This window comes from Theobroma cacao, chromosome 7 (genome assembly GCF_000208745.1).
Source record: "Theobroma cacao cultivar B97-61/B2 chromosome 7, Criollo_cocoa_genome_V2, whole genome shotgun sequence".
NCBI lineage: Eukaryota > Viridiplantae > Streptophyta > Magnoliopsida > Malvales > Malvaceae > Theobroma > Theobroma cacao.
The window spans coordinates 11,843,388-11,851,796 of NC_030856.1; positions in this window are offsets into that span (position 1 = coordinate 11,843,388).

An 8,409-nucleotide genomic window follows, 5' to 3' on the forward strand; every position below is an offset into this window, starting at 1 on the left:
GAGGATGTGGATTTTCTTTCTCAGAGAAAGAATTATCTTCAACTAGCTTGTTAGCCATGAAGCAGTAGTTACTTTGTTCAATCAGCTTTGCCAACATATTAAAGTGGAGAAAAACAATTACTCTAGTTTCTTTGAGAAGCTCAATGCATACATGCAGTCTGCTATTACAGTTGGCTATCAGCCTTGAAACACCACTATTTCTCTACTCTATGGAAAGCTGTTAGCACAAATAATACAGCTACCCTCCTTGTCCGCCATTACAGTTGGCTATCAGCCTTGAAACACCACTATTTCTCTACTCTATGGAAAGCTGTTAGCACAATTGGTACAGCTACCCTCCTTGTGCGTACTTTTGATACAAACGATTTTTAACATCATTTTGCATTGAAGATGCTTGCTCTTGTTAGAGTGAGGTCAGTTGCTGGAGCTCAAGCCTATGGTAGGAGTTGTCCTTCTATGAGATTTGTCAAAGGTAGATTCAGGGGGAAGTGATTGCGTTGCTAAAAGGTTTTCTAGTTTCTTCCAGTAAGGCTTGTGCTCAATTTTTAAGACTTCCAAGAATATTTTGAAGTAATCCAGCTGGTTTATTCAAGGCTTGGTGTGGATAGAAAAGGTAATGATGTTGAGTAAATTTCACATTCATTTGTGAAATGACATTTTTTCATGCAGTACTTTGAAGTCATCTTTTTTCTACATAAAATTTTATGTTTTATTTTGTTACAAGGAGTTAATGGTGTTAAATTTTCAATTAATTTTTTTAAGAAGACAATAGAACCTCTTCTTTCATAAATTTTTTTGTTTGTTTAATTAAAGAAAAAAAATTGAGCATTTTTGAATTTCTTTTATGACTTTGGTCTCACTTTCTCACTCTTGTCCAACAAATCAATTGAATATTTAAAAAAATAAACCAAAATACTGACTTTATTACTACGCTGTGTATTACTAGAACAATAGACTATGGCTTGTGCGTTGCACACGGGCCTCTTTCTACTTTATTTTTTCTTTCTCTTTCTACCCTTCTTTTTTTTTTCTCTCTTTATTCTGATGCCTTTCACATGGTTAGAAGAGAAAATCTTTTCGAAGTTTCCTTTTAAGTATGTTATAGATTTTTGCTAATACGTAAGACTTCGCTATTTTTCGACTTTACAAAAAAAAACTCACTCGATTAAAAGGTGAATGGTATATTGATGCCATTTTTTTTATACGAGTGATCTGTTGGTAATGTCGTGCACCTCTTACAAAATCAGGATGATTTACCGTGTCTAACAAGCCTACACCCTGATTCCCTATATGCGTCACTAATGGTCGATTATCAGCCAAGGATGCACTTTTCAAAGAGTTAACCTAGCTTCCCATTTTAGCGCCTTTAAGACTTGAGAGCTATACCTAAAAAGCAAAACAGGTCTCGTGTTTCAATCTAGACTCTTCGACGGGGAAATGAGGTGGGTTTGGAGCATATTTTGCAAGCATGTTCTCAGGGACAATGGTTGGTTTGTTCTCCATTCCATGGCTGCCATTCAGCATGGTCTCCTTTATAACTTTTCCTTCAGGCAGGTTGCTGAATTCTGGCAGATCAGAGGATTTCTGCTGCAGCTTATAACTTTCACAGAAATAAGGAAGGCTTGCAACGCGGTGATTAATGAACTGAACTCAATCGCGTAGATTCCATTCTTATGTGGAACCAAGTTGAAGATAGGCTTGGTCTGTTGTGCTTCACCTTGCAATAAGTACAAAATCAATTGAGTGTTTTCTACACGAAGGAAATATAGTTAGATTCAAAATTATCTTTCTTGAGCCTCCTGAAACTGTAGATGGAACAACACTTGTTTTGAAAAGCTTGGTAATAAATTCATTATTGGTAGAAGAAAAAAACAAAAGGCACCCTCCCTTTTCTAAACCCGTGGGAATGAGGTAAAAAATTATCCTCAAAAATTATATTCAATAATAGTGATAGTGCATCCATGACGATGATATCTGCCTCGTTTGGTTGTGTGATCGGTCGAAATTTCCCAACTTGTAAGCTTTGGGAACAGAGGATTATCCGAAAAAAGGTTTTTATTTTTTTAATAAAAAATTAAATGAAAACTTAATACTGTTAACCCTTTTGGGAATAGAAGTAAAACATGAGAGCTTATGTGAGAAAAAGATAACTTTAGGATACTATGTGAGAAAATGTCATATCACAAGAGTTTATGTGGAGTTCAATCATAATTTAATGGTTAGAAAAATGCTCTTTTTCGTTATTTGCACCTTAAAATCTGGGTATGAGATCAACCTTTTTGCTCAATATCGCAACTACAACACAAGGACATGAAAGGAATCAAACATTTAATTTCACCAATGAAGTCAATAAAACATTGAAAGTTCAGTAGGAGAAAGTAGAGAGATTGGTGTATCAAAAAGAGAGACAATTGGGAAAATGCCTCAGTTATATATAGTTTCTAGGTTGACATATAAAATGAGTGTTGAAGTTACCTCAACGCTTGCTGTTACTAGAATACTATTCTGGCAACAAGTTAGGTCAGTGTATAAAATGACTTCTTAACAGTTGCCCTCTTTCTCGTTGTATATTCCTTGCTGCCAACCACTTTTCAATGCAATAAAAATGAAGTAAATATAAATTTAATAAGTTTTAAAATACTAAAACTAGTAAATCAAACTTCCAAAAAACAAAAAGAACTAGTAAAACAAAAACCTTCTTTTCATGCATATTCTGATTACAATCTTCGAAAAGATCATCATCATTCAAATAATCGGAGATTGCATGTGCTTTCAATTTTTTTTTTTGTAGTTCACTTGGTCTTAATTAAAATGTTAAGTCATAGAAAAAAATTTCAAAATTTGACAAAAAGGAAAAAAGCAAGAAAACTCTTGTTTTGAGCTTCTTAGCCTTCTCTATTGGTCTTTAAAAACCTATTTTTCTTGCTGCAGTCACTAGGGCTCCCATCGCTATTATCATCGAAATAATCATTGACATAGCTATGTGTCGGAACTTCAATACTCACCCTCATGCGTAGATTATACGGGCTTATTACATGGTATGAGTCACAAAGGGACCAACGGATGGGATAACGTCTGCTCTAATACCATATTGAATTTTTAGAACAAGCATCCAACATAAAGCCAATTGATAATAGATGGAGGGGCCTTGTGATATGTAACACCCCTGATTTTTTACATGGCCTATATGTGATGTTGGTCAAGTGACTTGAGGAGTTATTTAAGTTTTGATGAATATGATTGTATCTAGAGATAAATGACTATGAATGTGGGGGTAAATTAAGATCTTTAATGAAATTGGGTAGATGTTTGGCACTTTGACATCTAAGTATGATTAAGGTAAATATCGATGAAAATGATGAATTAATCCTATAGATTAAGGATTTGATTTAATTTGATGCATGCTTGAGGATATATGTATGAGGATTTTTAATTATATAAATTATTTGAGGCATAAGATTAACAAGGAATGAATTTTTGGGTGTTAAGTTGGATTTTTGGAAGTTAGAAAAGACTTAAAACTGCCTACATGGTAAAATGTATCAACACATCCCCCTATGTATCGATACATTCTTGACAGGAAGAATAATATGAGGTGTTCTGAAGGAATTCTATCGATATATTTAAACATGTATCGATACATTTGAAGCAGAGAACACCCGAGCCCATTCTGCCAGAAATATATTGATAGATTGCCTCAATGTATAGATACATTTACTCAAAATTAAGGCAGATGTATTGATATATTGCCAAATGTATCGACACATCAAAGAAAAAAAAGGGAAAAACAAAAAAGGGTTTAGGGCCATTTTTGCCCCATTCTCTCTCAGCTCTTTTGCTCCCTCGCTCTCTTTAGAAACTTGAACCCTAAGGCCCTAAACAGATTGTTGAAGTGATTTGAGGCTATTTAAAGCTTGGGAAGCGATCTGGAGGTAAGATTTTGCATTTTTATCAATTAATTTTCAATTTAATCTGTTAATAACCTCGGATCTAAAAATTTTCATATTTGGTCAAACTCTCCCCCTTTGAGTTTATTGAAGATTTGGAGCTTAGATTTGTGCAACCTAGCTTTTAAGGTAAGGATTTAGCTTATTTGTTGGAAGAATGAGCATATATATTAAATTTGGTTATTTTTGAAAACTTGGGATATTTTCAAAAGTTAAGAAATAATTATGATTTTGATGTTTTGATGTGTCTAAAGGGAGAATGGAGGCTATTGATGCATTTGTGAGCTGGAGGACAACTAGAGGCTAAAGGTTGAGCTTGATTGTACTGTGCCTTCGATTGTACTGTGCCTTCGATTGTCAAGGTGAGTGGGATTTAATTAAATGCATGTGATGCATCTTGCATAATGTGTGCGCTGCCGTGGTACGTAAATGTTGTGTGTATGCCTAGATGAGAATACCTAGGCTAATGAAATTCATATATATGTGTGTGTGTGTGTGTGTGTGAATATGTATGTTTGCCTAGAGGTATGCGCCTAGGCTAGAGAGAATATGATTGTGTGCCTAGATGAGGATGCCTAGGCTAATTAGTTATTTGGAATAGGAAATTTGTGTTAGTGTGATTTGTGGTGAGCCACATGATGACATTGTGTTGGAACCAATGGTATGTAGGACCTAGAGCAAGAGGCCTACACATGGTGGGATATGAATAGTGTATTAAGGACTATGCCAAATTGTGTTGAATGGACTGCCTAATTAGGTATATGGGCATAATACGTATTTGGGTTAAGGGGCACAACGATCGAGGTGGTGTTAAGTATGTGAGGCCGAAGAGCCATGATTGCTTATGGATATGATCTATGCATGAATGCCCACATATTTATGGTTGATTTAAGGATGCATAAGGTTGCTAAGCCATGATTGATATGATTAAATATGATGAATACCCATGTGTGGTTAAGGGCATGAGAGCTTATAGCTTTATTATATTTCATTTGAAAATGTCTTAGAGATTTGAAGACACCTAGAATTATACCGAGCTTAGAAATGACTGAAGCTTGTTGAATTTGAATATGATTTGATGTAGACATATGGAATGTTACAGGCACGATGGCCTGATTTGTGGATTTGTGTTCCATCCGAGGGATAAATTTCGGACGTTGATTGGACTTGAAGTGGAATGGAGTCCCACGCCCTGTGACTATGTGTGTGCCTGCAAGGATGGTAGTAAGCAAGGATGGTGGCACTAATCCTGCCTGTAGTGCTTTGATGCCAGCTGTTGAGATTACTCTGGGTGATGCCGATGTCGGGGGATTACTCCGATCGATGATATGATTCTTTGCTTGTTGCTTTGGCACATGCGTGATCTATTCTCCATCCGTTGCTTCGACACGTGCGTGATCTATTTCTTCTCCCAGAGGCTTTGCCCTACGCATGATTTGTTTCTCTACTGGTTGGCCATTGTGCATGATTTGATGATGTCTAGGGCAGGATCACTCATTTGATTTCATTTGACTATAATAACATGCATCCGGGATGGCATGATATGATTTGAAATATGAATATGTGGTGACCATTGTGAATGATATTAGATGAAAAGCTTGAGATAAGTGGTTTTTATGTAAATGAGACTTGAGGTTGGGCTCGACAACTAAGGTATGCTTATGAAGCCTAGTTTGATAATAACGGCTTTAAGGGTAAGCCTTAAATTGATTTGATTTGATGTGAGAGCACGGAACTTGTGAATTGTGGATATGATACACCGTTGAGATGTGATCAGGCAAGACTTGATATGATGAGTTGTGCATGTAGGATATTAGGACGATCCTCACACCTTTGAATTAGAGATGTTTGAATATGAAAGTTTTATAGCTAGATAGGCTTATATATATTTTATATGTAAAATATTATGCTATGATAGCATCCTTTCATTTAGTATTAGATGCCTCAGCCCTCTGTTGTACCATGTGTAGATAAGAGAAGTTATGGGGCTACGTGGCAAGTGTTGTCGATTTGATGGACATGTAATTGGCATTCGGTAGTTCTCCCTCCCAACATGTCATTCCACTGAGTTTGTGTGGGTCTTTCGCCTTCAAGTCTGGTTAGATGGACAATATGTCAAACACGATGTGCCATTTGAATTCTATAAGGATTGTTATGTACGAACCTAATTTGATGGCCAATGTATGGCCTTTAAACATTTGTATGGACTGTGAGCCTAGGAAAATGTATTATTTGAATTTGTTATGAATATTTGATTATAAATCCCATGGCATTTGTGTTATATGATTTTGGGCTTGCCTATTGGGCTCGTGCGTCAGTCACGGACCCCTGCACTTGAGTCACGACATGATATCACCATTGATGTGGATGAATGAGCATGTAATTTTGCTATAATTTTGTAAATAATCCCCACATTACTAATGGGCTTATAGTTGTTTAGTGACGTTGCACAGTTGCATTTCGAGATTAATGTGATAAAAGAGGCATTAACACATCTATCTTAAATGCATGATTGATAAAAGTCTTCCAGGTATTTAATTAGCTCGCCTCTAATATTTCCTCATTGTTTCTTAAAAAAAATTTGAGATTGAATGCATATGGATCTAGAGTCTTATTTTCATCACAATTCCTAATTGTTTCTCACACCTATTGTTTTGAGAATGACCTATTCAATCAAGCAACCAACTAAATGTTCACAATTCATAGTTTTTGTTTGTAAAATGCTTAAAAAAGGATTAAAAACAACTTTTTTTAAACCATCAAATGTCATAGTCACCTTGTCTTGGAAAACAATTTTTCCATTATAATTCGCCGTCCTCCTTACCGACACTATTTGATGAAAAAACTTAGTGTTTTAATCCCCTTATAAGAACCATTTAACTCTAGTTTTCTAGTCCCGTTCTCTCTCTTTAATCTTGTACAACTTCCATTACTCTACTTTTTTTATTTATTTTTATAACCGTTCTTTTTTCCTCATCAACTGTCCTTTTAATTTGTATCTCAATTGTCATGCTCTGAATTTCCTCTTCCAACCTAGAGATGTCCTTTTGCGTGTTACCAAAAACTCTTTTTTGCCATTGTCTAATTGTCTTTTTGGCATTGACACATCTATCCAAAATGCACGATTCATAGAAATCTTCGAAGTATTTCATCACCTTGTCTTTAATCTCCCCCCTTTTTCTAAAAAAATTGAGATTGAATCCATCTGGACTTGGAGTATTATTTTTCTTTTTCTTATCATTTTTCATTTATCTTTCTCTCTCTTCCCGTTCTTGTGTGAAAGTATAACCTTTCATTTAAGTGAAATTTCTTTAAGTTACAATTGTTGGTATGACCTTTATTAAAAATTGTGTTGTTGGATGAGTTTCCTAACTATTTTGTAATAAATTTCTTCCTAATATTCTATTATAATGGTGTAAGATTGATGGTTGAAAGAATGGGAGGAAAAGGAAACCAAAAGAATGTATTTTTGCAAGTAAAGGCATGAAGGGTCGATCCCTATGGAGGAAAGGTTGATCCCTACATAGCTAGACATTTAGAATAGGATCTGGAATTGAAAAGATCAACCCTCAAGCCTTAAAGTTCGATCCCTACAAGACAAAACACTTAGAATAGCTTTCGGTACCAAAAAGATCAACCCCTCAACTTTATAGGGTCGATCCCTGCTAGGCAGAACATTGAATTATCGTTTAGAAATCAAAAGGATCGACCACTGAGATTAAAGGGTTAACCCCTATAGCCATGTGAAGTAGACCTAGGAATCAATCCTTAGGGTTTGGCAGCAAAAAATAAAAGCCCTAGCTTGAGTTCTTTTCTCATTTTTTATTTCTCTCAACCTCTTTTCATTCCCTTTCACTCTCTAAACCCTTCTATAGACCCTATTTAGCAATGATTAAGCTTTCAACTCGAATGTAAGGTAAGTTTAACCATTTTTAAGCTTTAAATATGAGGGTTTAGTCTAATATTCCTTTTTTTTTACAAATTTCAGCAAAAAACCTTCTCTTGAGCTAAGGATTTTTGGGGGCTTTGCCTTCCAAAGAAGTTACTGAGGTAAGGATGTTTATAGTTGAACAATATATGCTTTAAGTTTGAAGTTTTAAGTTCATCGGAATTAAATCAAAGATTTGAGTTTATTCGACTAGTTTCGAATAAATAAGTTTGATAGAAAATTAGGAAACTTATGATTGATTTATTATATTAGGATTTGTTGAGCTCGAGGATCGTAGAACGAGCAAGGTTTGATGAAGCGAGGCTTAGAAAACATGCTTTTGTCAAGGTGAGTGGATACACCTCTTCAAAGTATTTTTGTATAGTAAAGCTAAGCATGATTTATCGACTTGGTTGTCTTGCATGATTTTGAATGCTAAATTGACAGTGATAAATTAAACAAAAAATGTTTATATTCAAATGATTTCAAAGAGTTTTAGAATCTATATATCTATGTAAATATCTCTATTATGTA